The following is a 20,113-nucleotide window of genomic DNA, read 5'->3' as shown; positions in this document are numbered from 1 at the left end:
AATGACAAGAAGCGATGGGATAATAAAACACAAAAAAAACATTCCTAATTTCTAATGCCGGATTCTCTATTTTTTGGTTAAAAAAAAGCATTAAACTTTAAAATTAGAATGCCTTAAAGTACTGGAAAAAAAAGAAAGAAACACTGAGGAATGCTTATGGGGAAAACATCTCATTCTTGTATACCAGACTAAATCATCTCAAGTTAAAATTTAATTAGAATTTTAAAGCAGTGCCTGTCCTGAAGGAAGTTTCTTACAATAAGCAGATACGTAGAGAAAATACTTGTCAGCAGCATCTTTTATAGACAACTGAGCCATCCTAACTTATAAAAGAAAATGGTAAGCCTAAGATGTGTAACCAATAATGGTGCTTGCCTTCTGCTGCTGAAGAGCTGCAATGTGGGATTGAACAGCAAAGCTAAATGCAGTGAGGGATTATTCTCTTAAAAACAATACTTTTATTTACTGAAAATACAGCATTTAACCCTAGATTCATCCCATGCATGGAGCTGATTTACAAACGGATGAGGGTTCCCACCCGTTCAGAAAATTACACACATTCAATAAAAGAGTCCAATGTTAACACTGTCTGGAAATCCTTAAAACAAAAACATGTCCATACTTTCTGATGAAAAAAAAAAATGTGCTCTTTGAAAAGACCTTTGATTCTGGTGCTGAATTTCCTGGCATGAAGGAAAGTGAAAACTAAGTGAAATTACAGCATAATGCACTGAGAAATGGAACAAGTGAGTACAGTTCCTCTCCCACAATACTGTGCCCACAAAACCCCCCTCGCCCAACCACCAATGAAGCAAGCAATTTGTGAAATGGACACCCTCAGAATGTCACATCTCTAAAAAAAGAAAGTGCTTAAAAAAGTACAAGTTTTTTTACAAAAGTTTTCTGTTCAAATATTCTAAATCAAATTTTCGTGGAGAGATTCAAAAAGTAATGATATATAGTAGAGCTGTTTCTACATGCCCATTACATTACCCATCAAGTAAGAAGTTACAAAGAGCTCTAGCTCTGCTTTGCTTCAATGAGAATCGACCAGTGCTTCTTTCTCGACATTTATTATCATTTGGTTCAAACTGCATCTATAATTCTAACAGGTTGGATGCATCTATCATTACTGTCCCAATGATTATTTTCACATGACTTAACATAATGAACTATTTTGGTGATTAAATTGGTATTTTGTTTTTCATTTAAGTTAATTACTCCAAAGAATAACATGCAACGACATGTGTTTGACCTGCCTCACTTTATAACAGCTGGTATAGATGCTACCCAGAAGTGTTTTTAACCTTTACAAAAAGATCTCCTTGCTCTTCAGCTAGATCAATATATCGCTACATCAAATCTGAATGCAAATGAATGCAGTGTTATCATAATCATAACATCAAATCATTAAATTGATTACCTCTCATGGGGTGATGTTTCTGACCGTGCTATTAATTTACTCCAGTACACTGACTCTTTTGACTTCTGATGTGCTTTTCCTGAATCCTGGTACTCCTGTTTTTAAACAGGCTAGGGCTCTGTTTGCTATTTCCTGGGATAAAATATTCCATTAGACAGCCATCAAGTCACATGATTCAATGTATACCCACACATCATCTGAGAAACATGCTGTTATGTGCTGACTTGTAAACACATCATGGGCAATTGGTTAATTGAACAATGGTGCATGCATGTACAATACAGAGTTACAAAAATTCAATTAAAATCAAAGTCCATCTCAACCACACCAAACACCAGTTACTTTTTGTTAAGGAAAAATATCAAAACATAAACCTCTTTCGGTCTCTTTTGTTGTAGAAAACCTCTGAATTTCCTGTCTTACAGATACGTGGATGTACTGAACACATTTTTACCAACCTTGCAAAATATACAAAATTTGTTTCCATTGTTATTAATAGTTTAGCATACTAATGTGAAAATAAATGACTGCATGTCCAAACATTTTAAACAAATATTCTCAGCCATTGGAGGTAGAATAACAGTAATACATTATGCCTAAAGAACGCCTACAGTGATCCGTTCACAAGACGTGACACTACAGTATGCACTGGTATGTACTACTTTATTTTTTATGTAATGCTGTGCAGAGTATATATCAAATGTTCTGGTCTTTTTTCTTTAGATTTGTCTCACTGTAAAATCATTTTACATAAAACTCAGCGAGTTAAATCAAAATTATTTTGACATAGCATGTGGAACTGAACATTTTATAATCCAACAAGTAACACCCCTTGCTGCAGAAGAGCACTTTTTCCGCAGGTAATAAACGCTAGTTAAATACTGTATCTGAATAAAATGACAGTAAATCAGCCCGTGCAGCTCAAAGTGAGATTAAAGAGCAGACCAGACACTGAGGAGGGAATCATGTGCAATGTGCTCTGAAACCCCTTGAATCCATTAAATGAGACCTCATGTTCACTTCACTTCATGGTTTATGTGTCCTTTATTATCTGGTTCTATTTTTTACACCCTTAGATGCTTCACCAATGATGGAATTTATAAGCTCAGAAAATGCTGCCTCCAGAAAGGGTGTATGTACAGTATGCAAGGCAAATTAAACAGAAATCATATTGGGAAAGTTTTCTCTGTATCCTACATGAACTAAAATGAATATACTTTGAGTATTTGGCAGACATTTTTGCCTTTAGTGTAAAAGGATAGCTGGAAACAAGCAAGAGTATGAGGTTGTTTGTTTTTTTAAACAGTAAAATAAAAGGATAAAATACAGTACTTTATTTCTCACATGGGACACTAAAATTCTCAGAAAGTTTATAAAAGTCATTTTACCCCCTTCATATATAGTATAAGGCTACACCATTATATTTCAGTTGTCTTGTTGCATTTATGTTTGCTAAGGTATTTTACCAAGGCACCCCTTGGCACAACAAGGTCAAGCAATTACACTTTGTACTGTACTGCTAATTAGGAAAAGAGCAGCAATTTTTTTTTGCAGACGATTACAAAGATCGTGCACTGAAAATCCTTTTATCATTAAGAAGAGGAGTCATTAAAACATGAACAAGCACTGACTCTGACTGTTCCCATTCCTTCACACTCAGGTGGTCAGGAATTTACAATGCGCTGCAACACCAAGATGACAAATGGTTACTTAAAGAGCATTTTAAGAGGATTACTGTCTTTGCTGTTGGACACAGAGACTGAAAACAGTCTGGAACAGAGCCAATACATTAGCTGGTGTTGATTTATTGAAGGAAGAAGTACATCAAGAAAACATCTACCCAAGAAATGTGAGAGGGGAAAGTGATGATTTATAAATTACTTGCAAAGACCTTCCTGCCTTAAAGTGATCTTCACATATTTTATGCAAGCCTTTCCAATTACATTTTCTTTTCAAGGGGTCATTAAGATGAGATCATCCTTGATATGAAGAGATTCAGAATGACGTTGTATTGCCACAACTTCCAACTTCAATGTTATTTTTGACTCTTTATTGCAATGTTCTAAAAAAAGGTTTTGTATTATAAATATGACAAATCATTTTTGGCATGCTTCTAAAAAGTGCATGAAGGCAAAGCCTAAAATACAAATAAAACGCCAGTGTATTAAAATATCTTGATTAATATATACAAAACAGTATGTTTAATATATATTTTCTTAACTTGCTGATTATTGGCCCCAAAATATTGAAGCTCGTATTCTTTCAATACACCTGTAAGAACTTACTAAACTTATAGAAAGTCGTTATATTGTATATGCCCAGGAAAGCAAATGCAAGCAAGACCTATAAACAGGGATATATCTCGTCTGCAGATGAACACATAGCACATTAAGCAGTGTGCTTCAAATCCCGTTCTCAGTGTCCACAGTCCAATGAGTTTTATAGGTCTCTTTAAATCTCGTCTTGCTTTAGATCTGAGAAAGGGTTTACATTGGTAAGTCACTGAGCAGTTACATAAATGAACTGGGATGAGAACCAGAAAAGACCCAGGTTAATGTGGACTGCATCTGAAGAAATATTTGACATAAAGAAATAATCAGAAATAAAATGGACTACATGCAAAATCTCTAAAATATAATAGACCTCTCTTTTCATTTTCTTGCTATTGAGAGCTTTTTTCATATACTTCGGACAAACCACTTTTGCCAATTTTAGTTTTAACGTTTTTTGCTCTTTCTCCTAATATTTAGCTTAAGTGTATGCAGTACAATTACAAAAGCCTTTTGGTGAATTACATCTAACTCCTCTGAGAGGAGTAAACTACAGAAAAAAGTCATCCAAATATAATTATCAGGGTAAGGCATTCAGAGCTAGGAGATCAAAGTGATTTAGCAGAAATTTTGCTACTTTCTTGGAAAAAAAGAATTTTTCTGTCCCTGAAGACTGCCTCTTCTCACATTATGATAAAATCATGAAATTGTTGCACAGTGCCTCACAAATACCAACTCCCCAATGGTCTAACCTTCACATTGACAACAAAAACAAACGTAAAAGACATTTTTTTTTCTGCAAAGAGATGAACAAACTGCATGATAATAAGGCACAGCGACACAGGTTTAGTTATACCTCTCTGCAGTTCTGCAAGCCTGGAAATACTGTTTTTAATAATTTAGGTGACAACAGGAGGAAGGAAGAACACATTGTGTAATATTTTGAAAAAGTTACACTAATACTATATCAGATCATGCCGATTTATAAAGTAGTACACAATAAATGAGAATTTCCTATTCTTAGCTCAGAATGCATCTCTATGTATGGCAAAGGGAGTGAAATACATGATTAATTATTCTGAAATTATTTTGGTATGTCTTTTAGCCAACATTATTAGACAATTGTGTTTCTGTCCTCCAAACACAAGTTCATCTTAATTGTACTGTCAACCCAAGCACAGAGGTTCACTTTAGGTGCCTTTACATGTGATTCTGTCATAACAGCTAAATGTACTTTGTTCAAAATGCAAATAGTAGATTAAACTAATATACATATATTTTTACCATATAAACTAAATACATTAATAATAATATTAATATGTACTGTATTTCTCTTATTTTATCTTATAACTCTTTAGTTTTACAAAATTATTACAGTTTCTGCAGCCTTTCACAAAATTAAAATATACAGTAACAGCTTAAAGTGACACCAGTGCAATTATGGGCGCATCATTTACCTATATTTTAATTAGGTTACATTTCAATGCAGTTACTAACTGGTAAAAAATAATGTTTCTTCCTAGAGCTCGAAGCAGCACATATTGACCTTGTAATGGACAAAAACAAAGCTGTTTTCAAATTTGGAGCTTCCCTTATTTGATGATATAATCCAGAATTACATCTTCTTGACAGTTTTGTAGCTTGCACTGTGAGGCAGAACAGAAACCATGTCAGTCATCACAGTGAGCCGTTGTAGACACCATGACTGGAGACATGATTTCTGCAGTAGATGTTGCATAATGTCTTATTTCATAAAAGATGAAGCAAATTGTATCTCTTGAACACCACACCATCTTCCAGGGCTTCACCCATCTCATTAACATGCTTCATATAGTACTGTATGTTTAATTGCCTACTTTCTCTTAACCCAGCCACTAAAATAAGCAATAAGAGACAAAATACTGTAACATGTAAATGACAGTGAGACAATTCTTTAAATCAGCGCTTCTGTGCACAGCAAACTCAGATTCGGAATGTGAAATAAATCTGCCTTTTGCCCGCATGTCTCATCTTAACAAGTTCTGAAAAACAATTTTATAATAATTGTACATACAGTATAAGAAGTCTAGTGCTGCAACACGTCACAAACATAATGTATTTTAGGACAGCAGTTTCACCTAATCCATTTTATTAGAGAATGTTAATTGAATTCTCTCCAGGCAGGGAATATCATTGTGCTGGACACCAGAAAAATAATTTTCTTAACAAAATGCTGTTGTTTTTTCAGTGCCATTCTTTAAGCTACAGGATTCAGTGCTGTTAGGCAATCTGAAACTTTATCATATCACCATCTCCGATCTCAAACATTGCTTAAAGGCAAAAACATACCAATGATATTTGAATGCATGCTAAAAAAATGAAATAACAATTCTCGGAGTCATGTGTACTAGCGCAGAGTCCTGCAATCTTCACTTTCACTGAACAGAATGCTGAGCTACAGTAGATGGCATTCATTAAAGCATGGTACTGTGGTGTTTATGAATAGGACAGGTTGAGAGGGAAAAATGCATGAAAACATATAATTCAGGAGATCCATTTTCAGATAAGTGGGGACTACTTTCTATGTATGGCATAATCAAATGACAATCCTTTTACACTCATACTATACAATTCTGCATCATGACACTTTTAGGTGGCCACAAACCTCGAATTCCCCCGTTGTGTGATTTTATGTCTCATTTTTTCTACTTCTGATATAAGCACATCTTAGAAATGGAGTCTTTTCAGAATACTCTTCCAAACAATTTAAAATGGACATTTTACACTGGACTACTGATACGGTACTTGAAACAGTGTTCAGAACGTGCTTAGAACATTTTACGTGATGCTGACAGAAAAATAAAATTGTGAAGCAACTACAGTCTTCATATGTTACTACATACCTGTAGCATTTGCTAATTTTTAAGAACCACCAAACCCCCTTGCTTCTCTATGCTCACCATGGAGTACTAGCAAAACATGTTAGGACTGACCTTTATGAGGTAGAAGCGAATATAATCACCAACGTTGCTTTATTGTTATGTTAAAATATAATCTTCACAAAAGCTACTGTACCCTTTACAAAAAAAACACCCAGCAGATGAAAAATCCAAAGATAGATGCAAAGCCACATCCAAAAGACACTGATGTCACAAAGCAATCTACTGTACATGTAAATCTTATTAAGAATTTACAAACACACTAACCTTTTGCTTCATGATTCTAGTGGAGTGATTAGCCTGAGGTTGCTCATGTTCATTATTAAGTAAAAGGGCAGGTAAGCATATTGATTAACATATTATTAAAAGCTTGTATATTAATGAGTTATACTGTACATCTACAGTACACAGAGCACTGAACTAGATGTCTTCATTTAATAAAATGTCAATTATTTGATCCAGTGGCATTTTTAGGTTCAGGCAAAATTAAAGAATGACAAATTAGAGATTGCTCAAACTTTGCTTTGTCTTATGTACCTATACTATGTTATTTCAGGAATTTCTGGTTGTTTAAAGGAACACAAAACTGGACAGCCCTCTCCATTTAAGATCATAAGGACAAAAAGTAATCCTTTATGCAGAGAAAAAGAGGCCATTTTATCAGTCATGCTTGTTTGGCAATTTAAGAGATTAAAAATTCAACCATTCATTGAGATATTTCATGAGCCCAAAATTTGGACATTAACCATCTGCAAGGGAAGCTATTCCAGATACCCACAACTCTTTGTGAATGAAGTGTTTCTTATTATCTGTCTTAAATTAATTTCCTGTTACATTTCAATTGTGTCCTCATCTATACCCCTTTTTTAAATAGTACAGAGTAAATTAAATCTCCTTTTGTTCTATACAGAGCAGATTTAGTTCCTTAATCATATTTAACCTGTCCATATACTGTATGATAATGCCCTGTGACCAGGAATCATTTTGTTACCCTATAGAAAAAAAGCAAAGCTATAATACCATTTTTGTGCAATGGTGACCAAAACAATATTCTTAATGAGATCTAGTGTATTGTACAGCTTTAGCATAATGTCTCTTGATTTAAATTAGACTTCTTTTGCTATAGCTCTAAGCATTCTGTTTTTTTATTGTTTTCCCATCACATTCTCTTGATGAGGACACAGACAAAATCTATATTTACAACCAGATAGCTTTCAGATATAGCTTCCTTCACACCAGCATTTCCAATGCAATATAGTGAATGTTTCTGCTTGCTGTGTGGATCACTGTGAACTTATCAGTATTAAGTTTAACTTGCCAAGTGTTTAAAATGCCCAAGTGTCATTTGAAGTCTTGTTGTAATGCCCTTGCCACTGCAATCCTGCCAATGCTTAAATGTTAGCAACTGTTCTTGTAGTTTTTTTAAGAATTCAAGCTAATTCAGGTTAGTTAAAAAATACCGTCTCTGTTTCTTAAAATGCTTTTTAAGCATTCTTCTAGTTTACCTTAGTACTGTAGTTTCTATAACTTTACCGGTTACAGAAGATTGATTTCTCTGTGGTTTCCAGGTTCAGTTTTGCAATTCTCCAATCTACAGTATGCATACAGCTACAGTACCACCCTAAGTGAGACTTGAAATAACCCAGGTAATGGCCTATGAATAACATCCTTCATAACTATACATAAGCTTAGAAAAAGTAGGCTAATTCTAAGGTGACCATGTCCCTGTAGAATTTCAGTCTCGATTTTACTAAAATGATCAAAAACTCACAAGCTCACTCTATAACAAATGCCATGTTATTAACCTTTTACACTGCATGACGTGTTCATTTAGCATGTTCACTATTAGCCTTTCCTCGTCTCTCATGAATCCCCTATTATCCTGTAAACTATTTACATCAGCTGTAATAATGCTTTAGATTATTTTTTGCCTCCATTTAAAATATTACTTTCTGTTTCTCCTTTCCTCTTGGCCATTCTAATACGAATAATTTTCAGCTGCACCTGTAGCTTAGTGCATTGTCATAGTTTTCATCTTTATGCCTTTTATGCAGTCTACAGTGCAACTTTTCTGTTGATTTTCTTTTTTGTAATACCTCCACTAAACCATTTGCTCTTTTTTAGCTTTAGGGATGATTTTGTTTTGGGAATTTATCATTCTGTTTTTAAAATACAACAAATCCTTCTTTTATTGGCTCTGAATCCATCTGTTCCCAGTTCAATACGTGTAAGCCCTGCTTCATCCCTTTATAGTCCGCTTTTCAAAAAATTATAAACTCTCATTTTAAACTCAAGCTTTAGAGATTTAAAGTATTATCAAAAGCTATCATATTATGGTCACAATTTCCCAGTGGCTCTATCACATCCATTCCCTTAATTATCCCCTGGTGATTGGAAAAGACTAGGCCAATAAGTACATCTTCCCTAACTTGTGCCTTTACAAAGTGTCCTAACGAGCCATCATTAATAATTTCAACAACATCTATTTCAGGTTCTGTATATTCCCCATCACAGAATGCCACGTAATGAGTTGAAAACTGAAATCTTCTAATACTGTAACATCATCTTTGCTGCTGTATATACTGTACAGTACCTTCCTCATTTTCTTATAAAGTAAGCTACTTGACTTCATTCAGACTTCTCTCCTATGACATGGCATTTCAAACTCTCAGCTCAGAAATGTTGCAGAAATATGCATTTTCATATGAATATAATTGATATTACAAGATGACAGTATTAAGCAAGCAAGGTAGTGGGAGGATGTGGATGGTATAACCCAGCAATGATGCAATACAAACTTTGTACACAAATGTACGGTACGTTTTTTTTAATGAAAAGATGAGATTTTTATGTACTGGATTTGATGGATTGGATTAGGGTTTGCTTGACAAACTGGCACACTTACCTTCACAAAAGACAACCTGAACAGTTCAGAATCTCTTTGTTCACTGATAATTCTCTATAACTCTGACCAGTCCTTACGATAGTGACTGAAGCCACCATTGTTTACATGATTGTTTTTTGCAGCTTGTTGACCAAGGTGTCAGCCATATACAGTACAGTCAAACTGCCTATCACTTTGCTGACTCCAAAAACACAGAGCTTCTACAATACAATATACAGCAGATAAAATAACAAGAGATATATGCATAAATGGATATATTGTTTCTTGGCACAAAATGTGACTTCACACCTCTTGATTGGCCTCTCTTTCTGTCCCCTGCTCCTGCCTCTTGTTCCTCCTCTCTACCAGCCTTTGTTCTCCTGCTACATTACCTTGGCTTACTGCCTTGTCTTTCTCACACCTGAAGAAGGCTCCACGGCCGAAACGTTGTGTTTTCTTTCTTCTTTTTTTCAGCATGGAATAAACCTATTACTTGTTCCTTTGCAGCCTACGCATGCTGACGCAGCAGCTACCCACCTGAACAAAATGTGTACGGCAACAATGCCATTAAACAACCCTGGATGACAACTACACTATAATAAATCAAGAGAACTAAAGAAATGATTGTCATACAGTAGATCATTTCCAAATTACTATCATTTTTTTTTATAAATCCATGATTTACACTTAAAGCCTAAGTAGGATTGTGGGTTGCCTGCAATCTGTTTATCTGAGGCTGCCTACCAAAACAAATCCACCTGGACTAGGTGTGTGATATAGAATAGAACAGAATACCCATTAGAAAAGAATAAATACAGCAGAGCCCCACTGCATCTCCCCCGAAACACTGCCGTGCTTTGTTATGTAGTCTGAATTACTGCCGCCTGTTCTGATCTATTAACTGTCAAGAAAGAAATTTGCTGAAATATTTTATCCATGTGCTGCAGCCCAAATATGAGCTGCAGCAGCTGTCTATTGAAGGAGGAAAAAGCCATTCACTACCTGCTTTTGACGTGTTTTAAATTAAACCTAGGAAAGAAAACTTGACTAAATAAAAAAATGGGGACAATACAAGAAGTAACCATTAACATACTGTGAGCAAGAAGTCTCAGCTATGAAAGTGAATGTACTGTACATGTTCCTAAAGATTTAAATTCCAATCTGCATCGCTGCTCTGAGCAGCTGGCCTGTTTAACAGCCAGCTTTCAGTTGTGCAGCGAAACAGAAATATTGAAAGCATTAGGGAGACATAAAATGTGTCTGTAGAAAAAATATTAAGGGTACTTATCAGTCCTTTTCTACTAAAGCCCTAAGGTGACCGACCCATAAATTATTTTTTTAACACCACATTAGCTGGGACAGGGTTTGTTTTGATTTGTTCTGCTCACACCACAGAAAGGGAGTATCAATCCTCACACTTGGGGGAAAAAAAAAGACTTGGTGAAGAATTCTACTGAACATCAATGTGACTCACTTTCATATTCTACTCTGGGATTAACTGAGAGAAAGAGGGCCCACGAAGAACTGTTCTGGTAGCTGTGTCTTACAGGCAAACCCTGAAACATTCATCATCTTACATCGAACACGGCTCTGTGCACAATACCTTCTCTGTACAACTGTTTTTTAGATCAATATCAGTGTTGCTGATTAATCTGGAAATGAGAAAAACAAATACTCCTGCTTCTTTTTTGGGGAGGACAGGGTGGTGGGGATTTAGATTAGTATCAGCAACAAACAATACATGAAGAACAGCAGAGGAGAATGGCTGGAAAGACAATTCAGACATCTGAGAAGTCAAGTCATGGCTACAAGTTTTTGTCTCACTGTAGCAGCAGAAAAGGATAAGGAAGTTATAGGGTCAAAAGAAACAGAGGCAGCTCAGAAACGGTGGTATGAAGGGTGAAGTGGAGATATACTCAATATGAAAATTAAGCATGAAATGGCTGATATGTTAAGTGTGAATAAATGCCTTCACTATTGAATTGGAAAGAGAGGAAGATCTGGGCATCATCAGTGTACATGTAGTAGGAGCAGCCAAGAGACGAAATACAGGAAATCAGAGGGTGACTAAAGCAAGAAAGTGAGTAAAACAAGAAAACAAGAGGTCCCAACAATAACCCCTGGGGAACACCAGTAGAGCAAAGATGGATTAAAGGCGGATAGCCAAAACATGAAACCTGGAAGGAGTGTTCAAAGCACTCCTGAAAAAAAATAAACAGCCTAGAACAAGATCGGCAATTCCAAGTTTAGAGGGAAATAGGAGAAAAATTGTATAATTAATGGTTGAAAGATGATGATAGGTCAAGGAGAAACAGGATAAAGGTGAAAAATGCCACACTGATAGTAAGTAGCAAGTAGTAAGTTATTGACAGAGAGCCGTGGAGATTCTACAAGACAAAAATAGACAGGAATTGTCAAGCAGGGAGTGGTCAGTGATGAAAGGGAGTAAAGAGAGTAGTTGTACAGAAAGAAGGTATCGAAAATGAGTTTTTGGGAATTGGGGCTTTGGAGATTTCTTAAGCTCAGATGTAGCCAGTAGAAATGAAAGGGAGAATGTCAGAAGCAATGATCTGTAAGAGATGGGATCCAAGTTGCATGCGATAGGCTTATAATCCTAGAGTCAGACAGGGTGCTAGAAAGAAGAAAGAAAGGGAAAGGATGAATGGGATCAAGAGCACAAGGAAAGCAACAGAAAAGGCAGAGAGTGCAACAGTATGTGAGAGGCAGTAGTGATAAGAAGCTTGCCAAGAGACATTGGAGCAAAAAAAGGCACAGTCTTTTGGAGTTAGGGGGGACTGAGGAGGGAAGAGGATATAGAGAAATGGTGACAGGAAGTTGAAAGTGGTCTGATAGATTGGAAAAGCTGAGATTTGATGTGAAACAGGGCAAGATAAGTATCTTCCCATATATAATTTAGATATACTCTATTCATGGGAGTATACTAAAAATAAACCTTGCCCCCGGTATAAATTAATAGTTTATATATAAAGTATATAACCAGTATTTATAATAAAACCATACTAGCAAAAGATAAAAAAGAGGCTATTTTACTGAACTATTCAGTACAAGCAATTTATTTAAAGTCGAACTCTTTATTTTAAGAAAAGAAACACAAAGAAAGGCTTTCATATGTCAAATCTTTCAACATGACATTTAAATCTTCTCTACTGAAAATGTTAAAAAGAACATCTTTATGGATACAGAGAATTATTTTTCTTATCAGGTACACAGATAATTTAGAACCTACAAAGCAATTAAATGACAGCACTTAACCTTTTATAAAATTATTGCACCAGCCCAGTCAAGCGTTCGAAGACTACAGATATTATCCTTGTACCTTGTTCTTCCATGACACAACTTTAAACCCTTCATCATTTTGAAAATAATTTAACGTAATAAAAAGAAAGTACAAGCAATGAAGATGTTTCTGGCTTGTTAAATTTCCTTACTCACTGCCTTACCTTTCAATACGTTCCACAATACTTTGATTTAGTTGCCTAAGCAATGCCACAACTGTACTCTTTATGTCGGTAACTACGCTCTTAATATCAAAGGTTAGCTTTTAAGAGTTTCAAAACCTAATATATTCCAGTTCTTTATTATGACCTAGCAAATTGTTTGGACTTTATTTTACCAGATTTTGCATAAAATGTGACTTAAAATATCCTTCTCAGCTTTGGCACTCATGTGCCTTAAAAACTATATTTTGTCCAGTGGCACATCTATTGATTTCATAAACATTTGTTTATTTAGAGTCATAAAGGATTAAAAAAAAACTTTGAAGCGTACTGTGAAACACGGGATGAGCTTGAAATTTATGTTTTGACCACTTCATAGCATGCTGCATGACACCATTATCTGAACCAGCTTATTTTCAATTAATTAAAACACTGCCATGGAGAACAAGGCTTAAATTAGTCAAATTAAGTTTGATGATCTTAGCAAAAGATACGCTCAAATTACCAAATATTTAATTTAAAAACATGATCTGAAAAATATACAGCAATAATAATACTACCTGGGGTTATTGTGCTATTGATCATTCTAATGAGTCCTGCCACTGAAACAATGAATTAAGAAAGCACCATTTCACATTTGAACATCATGACATAAATGAAAAAATCTCTGCAAAAGTTACAGTATATTAAAAGATAATATGTGTATTTTCATACTTTATTTACAAAGAATTTTTTGTGTAAGTTCTGAGTAAAAAGTTGTTACTGATACTTCATTGGAGCTCTGCAAATTTTGAAAGGATACCAAGAAATAGCTAGATATATTTGATTTATATGTTACAAATAGTAGTACATTAAAGGCATTTAAATGTGATGTGTGATTTTGATGGTGTTTCCAAAAACTCTAATCAAAGCAGAAAACAAATCATTGAAGGTCATAAACACCAAGGTCTGTTTTTGTCACTTGGTCACTTGACTCAGGTCTTTATCATTTGACTTCACAAACTAAAGTATATTGACTTTATTTTTTCTCATTTTATTTATGGGTTTTCCACAAATTTTATTTTTTTTCCACATCACAGCCTTAAATAACTCTTTGTGAGGATACAGTTACAGTATATTTACTCAGCTAAGGAAAACAATGTTAATAGGAATAAGGTGGATTACACTTTGTCCATTCCTGTGCATTTAATATTTAACATTTGGCAGTAAATCAAAAGGTAAAGAAAATACTGTAGTTATTTCTCAGAAAAAAACAGTTTACGTTATCATTATTCTATTCACATTCCGAACAAAAGCAAAAGGACAGCTTATATGAAAAAGTTTGAAAGAACAGAAGGACCAATGCATAGTACTAGCTAAATTTGAGGGTAGGTCACATTCTATGATTGTGCCCTTTAAAATACAATCATGAACTGAGAAGACCACAATCACCAATGCTGTTATAAATGAAGCCCCTTCCTGGCCCATAACTTGTGGAGCATCCCAGTAACTGGGCTTTTGCAAGGACTGGTCTCACACAGCTCCATCAGCATGGTTCATTTCCACTAGTCTTGCTACATCAAAGCTGTGATATCCTCTTTCCAGCACTGTACAACACGTAGGACCTAAGGGTATCTCTCCTCTCAAAAAAAATACTTCTCAGGCAGAAAACCCTCTTGAAGAATCAAGATTTACCAGAGGCTTGTTTCCTTTATAACAACATCTACTGTAGCTCAGCCTGCACTCAAGAGTAAAAAGAAGGCAGATATCTACAGTAGGTTCTGCCATTACCTGGAAATTCCATCTCAGATATTTTTTTACCAGGAAAGAAGTTCAGCCTTTCTGATCTCATTCACATCATATGTAACTGTGCAGTCCCCAAAAAAACACATATTATTACCATTGCTATGGATAGTTCCAGGTTTATAAAGAACACACAGAAACAGGTGTTCGTTCTACACTTGGGTATGTATTTACTTATGTCACAGATCACTCTGAATATACAGTATTGTAATGTACTGTATCACCATCAAGATGGAAAATACCAGATGAAAGGAAAACTGTTCTGAGGAGGGAAAGAAAGACAACACTGCCCTCTTGCTGACGAACATAGAACCTTTGCACCACAGAGGAAGATTCACGAATAGAAGAAAACAATTTACAGTTTTTATGAATTAACAGTTTATGTAATAAATGAACACTACATGAATATTTTACACACTCACACAGGCCTTACCTTCCTCGGGTATTATGCATTGTTTTAAATAAAGTGCAATCTGGAAAACAGGAATAATGACTGAATCCAAATAAAGTAATACTAAAAACCTCATCATTTTTCCACATCCTTTATAAATACCAGATTGAGGAATGCACAACAAAATTATTTTTAACAGGAAACAAAACAATGGAAATCCATTACACAAAGGCATGCCACAATTGTACAAAACGCATAATAATTTAAGTGTCATGGCAGACAAAATGGAATGCTACAAACCCAGACCTCACACATATCTTCCAAGAAATGCACAAATGTAGCATTATGGCTTTAACATAAGTGGATACAAGATTCAATGAACACCACCACATCAAGTCAGCCTCATTCAAGCATGTCTTTTATCACAGATGCTGAAATGCCACATTGAGGTAGCATTCAGCAACAAAGGCAGCAGTGAAAATGACACTAATGCTAATAAGAGGCAAGAAAACTCATTTAAAAACCTTAGTACTGTAGCAATGTCCTTAACAAGCATTCTAAACCAAATAATGACTTGATGCAGACATGGTTAAGAGCTCGCTTTTAAATACAGAAATGTATCTTTGAAAAGATAAAGCAATACTCAAGGGACAGCAAGTCTGTTTTCCACATGCTGAAAAAATAACACAATAACTTGCACTAATGAAGAGGTTTTCATCCTGGAGGATTCTAAAGAGCTAAAAAGATAGGTGGAACCTTATCACCACCAGGGGCAGCACTACTCGTTTTGCAGAGCTCACAGCACAGCGACCTTACAGCACAGCAGCTAAAGTGAAGAACCACCTACGAGGTAAAGAGTATCAATTGCAGAACCAAGCTGCTTTTACTTAGTCGAGATCTGACATTTCCCCTTTACTTAGCTCCTATGATCTGACAAGAACGTACTTAAGGGCAGTGTAGCATGCTGTCCCAAGATTATCTCAGGGTCTGGAGCAAACTATTCACAACACTTGTGGGAAAACCGTCTTCAAGGATTGCACATATCTGGACGTAACTGTACTGTAAGCGCCTTGAATGTGACCAGAAACATTCAGCTTATAAAAAACATTTCTCCAGTCCAAGGCACTAAATGAACCTGATGGAAGATGCACCACTGATGCATCTTTCCACTTTCAAAACCGGCATTTTATTGGTTAATTATGATACAAATTGGCAACACTCATTTGGTTTGGCTTCTGCATTCTATTTCTGATGGGTACCAGATATTGGATATTTCTTTGTCAGAGGTTTAAGGGCTTATGTTGCAGCATACAGCACATAAACAGTACTGCAATTTTATTTTTAATTTGTACATGCACCAATTCTTAATGATGGCATCCTACGTGTTAAGAGAAAATCTGGCAATCGGAAGAGCCTTACTATACTAAAGCACATGACATTTCAGCTAACTGAGCAGTGCATCAGCTTTGCAACAGCTTTGAGCATAAATAGTGGCAGGTGACATTAGCCCGATGTACATGGCCTACTACGTGACTCCAGCTTGTGCACTGTGAAACAGAGACAAAAATGTCATGGATCCAGTCTGTCCCAAGAGAACCACACCCTGGCCGCACTGGCCAGCGGAAGACCAGAAAAGGAAGTTTTCTGCTGTGGTACTGATTCCATAGACCTTAAGGAATAAAGGAATAGAGCTCTACGCAGAGCTGGTGGTGGCGCACATTCAGGGAACTTTGTGATTTGCATTGGCTGGATGGTTCAGGAGGCACTGGCACTTTCACATTTGATTGGTCAGGATAGCGTTCATGTTGCATTTATGTCACAGATTCAAGGAGAGGGCACAGGAGGATGGTGGACTCCATTCTGGGGTTACCACTCTCCTCCCACTAGGTGTTATCTTTGAAGGGGGTTCTTATTCATACCCCTGTTGTTTTTCTTTGAGGGGGGTGTAACTGGTACTCTTTTAAAAAGTAAAATTAAGGACTTCACCTACAGTATAGTTTGTCATTGTCTCCACTTTCGTTTAAGAGGTACTACAGTATGAACGCTTTATTTAACAGTTTAAACCTTCTCCCTGACATTTGACTTTGATCTAGAATAATATATGCAGACCCACCAATTCTAGATTTATTGTAAAGATGAAATATAGACATTTATTTTAATGTGACGAAATTCTTAAATTTCTATGTTGGGATCAGAGGGCGATAAACTAGGGAGACTGGTATATTTAAAAGTTACACATTTCAGGCAAAATGCTTTTTCTATTTCCTTTACTTTACATTCCTAAATAAATAAATGATCTAACCAGATTTCTGAATCTCCTTGATGTTATTTTGGGAGCAGACAATGAATGCTGTCATGAATTGTATTCTAGAGAGGTCTTAGCTGATAGAGAGCACTGCCTAGTTGCAGGTACTGGATGTGTTGAACTAAGAAATTGTACAGTATGTCAGACTTTGACGTGACAGATTAAGAATTTAACCCCTTAGCCAAAGAGTTTATTTTTCTTTTGGATAGATATAAATCATCCAGAAATGACAGATCAGTTTGCTGAAAAAGCTCTTTTTTCTGTAGTACAAATTACTACATATTATATACAGTATATGACACAATCCATTGCTATCAGATCAGCATGCCACTTTCTACAGACTTGTTTTAACTTGTTTATCATTGCGTGCCATCTATTGCCATTTTAATACTAACTTAGACTTGACCAGTCTAAGATTGACCATTTTTCTGTCCTGATGGATTCCTTGGCTGGGCTGGCAGTATATTTTGAGTATTCATCACGCTGCATGGTAAAGCGCTGCTCAATAAGTGTGAAACCATTTTGTTCTACATAACAAGAGAAAATGATGCTGTAGTGTTCATAATTCATTCTGAGGCTGCTGCCACGATCAGTTAAATCTTCAGCACAGACGAGTGACTCAGTTCCATTGGAGGCCTTGCATGACATTACCTCCAACATGCTTCACAGATGAGGTGGTGCTCTTTGGAGCTTCTGCAGTTCCTTTCTTTCCTCACAATTTAAGCTTTCAATCACTTGGTTAGAGGTTATCTGCCCCCAAAAACTTTGTTCCAAAACTCTCCTTGCTTATTTGTGTATTTCTGAGTAAATTCTGAAGCACTGTGAATATAATATCATGTCCTGGACAGGCATGGCCACTTCTGGAAATGGCTTGCTCATCTGCTGAAACTCCTGTTGAAAACGTTCACAGATTTTCCCCAACTTGTTCTTTCTAGAACTGAATATTCAAGGGATTAGCCACAAAGATAAATTACATTTTAAACCTTGTGCATTTGTTCAGTACATCACCCGACACAATAAAAGCATTTGCAACAGTGTTTGACTCACAAATGTGCACAATAAGTAAGTACATCTGGCTCTTAGCGTCTTGTTTGATACTTAAGAAAACATTTATCTCATATCTCAGTACCGCATTGTTCCTTGCATCTCATCACCTGCTGTGAAGGCAACAGTTTAATGAAGAAGAACCATTACTGATAATAATAAACGAAAGTGATGCAGACATAGCGATAATTGTATTAGGCATAATTATACAGTATGTGTTAATCTTGGGACAGTCTGCATGTTACTGTACAATGTATGAGTTCTGAACAAGTTAGAAAAAGCGGTAGACAGTTCAAAGAACATTGTTCTTTTCATCTCGCTTTATTTAAAATATAATGTCACTGTCAACGCTGCTTTCAAAGCTTAACAGGAAAGAAAGAAAGCTTTTCTGCCAAATGATGCAAGGAAATTAGCGTTCCATCTGACTGACAGCCCCGATGCCAGCTCGCCTGAAAAGGTGTCATTTACCTTAATTTGATTGTTTTTCCTTGTCATTAATCTGGCTTTTTATTTAGCTTTTCCTCATTACTATTCAATGGTAAAATATCTGAGACGTATATGATGCCTGGTGGAAGTATGAAATTAAGTATCCTGAAATAATCATTTGAATCCTACTTCCTCCTAAAAAGAATAACTTTCTCTATCTTTGCTAAAGATTTTGTGAAGCAGGACCTATTTTGTACTAACAGTTTTAGACATATGTTTTTTTCTAAATGTACCTTTCAAAAGTCTGAAAATGAATCTCAAATAAAGACAATACAGAAAACGTACATTAAATACCTATTCTGCAATTTTCCACAATTTCTCCACAAAGTACAAGCTCCAAATATTTGCACAAAAGTAAACGAACAGAAGTCTTTGTGAATGAATGCCTTAATGCTGTATGGAAAACGAATGTGTATTTAGATACAAATTTCAATACAGTATAATGATTGACAGGGAAGAGGAAGTCATGTTTGTTTTCTAGTTGATGAGATGTATAAGTTAAATTTTATTTTCACTATTGCTCTTATGTCAAACTAAAGAGTTTTAGAGGTGCCACCAACTTGGAAGATCCTCAGTTCATGAATACTAACTACAGTTATTTGTAATCGTAAACATTATACATTTTTTGCCTTATTCACCTGACATGATCAAGCTGAAATTACTTGTATTGTCATATCACTGTTACGTTCCACATTCCTCCTCTAGAGGGCGCTCCTACCCCTTTCGGTTATGATTAGTTTCTATTATTTCCTGGTGCATTTCGTTTGCCTTTTGGTTAAAAGCCCAGAGTCTCTGCAGTTCTGGGCTCAGTATTGGAAGATGGACGCCACAAGGCTTGCCTATTTTCCGGGTTCTCCGACTCCGTCCTGACCGCCTGGGTATGGGATTCAGTGTACCTGGTCTCGTTATGTTTTTAGTTCCTGTTCCTGTGCCGGTTCCAACCCGGTTCCGACCCGGTTCCCCTTTTTAACCGTTTGTCTTGGATGGATCTCCCAGCTCTTGGATTACGGACTGCGCCCCGACTTTCCTTTTGGATTTCCTTGGACTTGGTTGGTTCCGCATGTCCCGCGTGCACCTGCTCACTACAGTCCCCGCCCCCTGTCTTGTCCACCCATCCTAATCCCGTTGTACCTTCCTCCGTCATCTTTTACG

General features: G+C 36.0%; 1 protein-coding gene across 5 annotated transcripts in view; it reads right to left on the bottom strand.

Moving 5' to 3' along the window:
• The window catches only part of kdm4c (lysine (K)-specific demethylase 4C), a 211,723-nt gene that overhangs the window by 99,250 nt on the left and 92,360 nt on the right, over positions 1 to 20,113 (bottom strand). Inside the window, exon 1 of one of the 5 annotated variants that reach the window (XM_088915210.1) lies at positions 1,424 to 1,547. The exons of the other annotated variants lie outside the window; for them this stretch is intronic. The gene's annotated coding sequence lies outside the window, so the exon portion shown is untranslated. Of the gene's footprint in view, positions 1 to 1,423; positions 1,548 to 20,113 lie in introns of those variants that run through there. 5 annotated transcript variants of the gene reach the window in all.

This window comes from Atractosteus spatula, chromosome 1 (genome assembly GCF_055471065.1).
Source record: "Atractosteus spatula isolate fAtrSpa1 chromosome 1, fAtrSpa1.hap1, whole genome shotgun sequence".
Taxonomy (NCBI): Eukaryota; Metazoa; Chordata; class Actinopteri; order Semionotiformes; family Lepisosteidae; genus Atractosteus; species Atractosteus spatula.
Note: the sequence above shows the minus strand (reverse complement) of the source record. Positions and strands in the feature narration are given on the sequence as shown.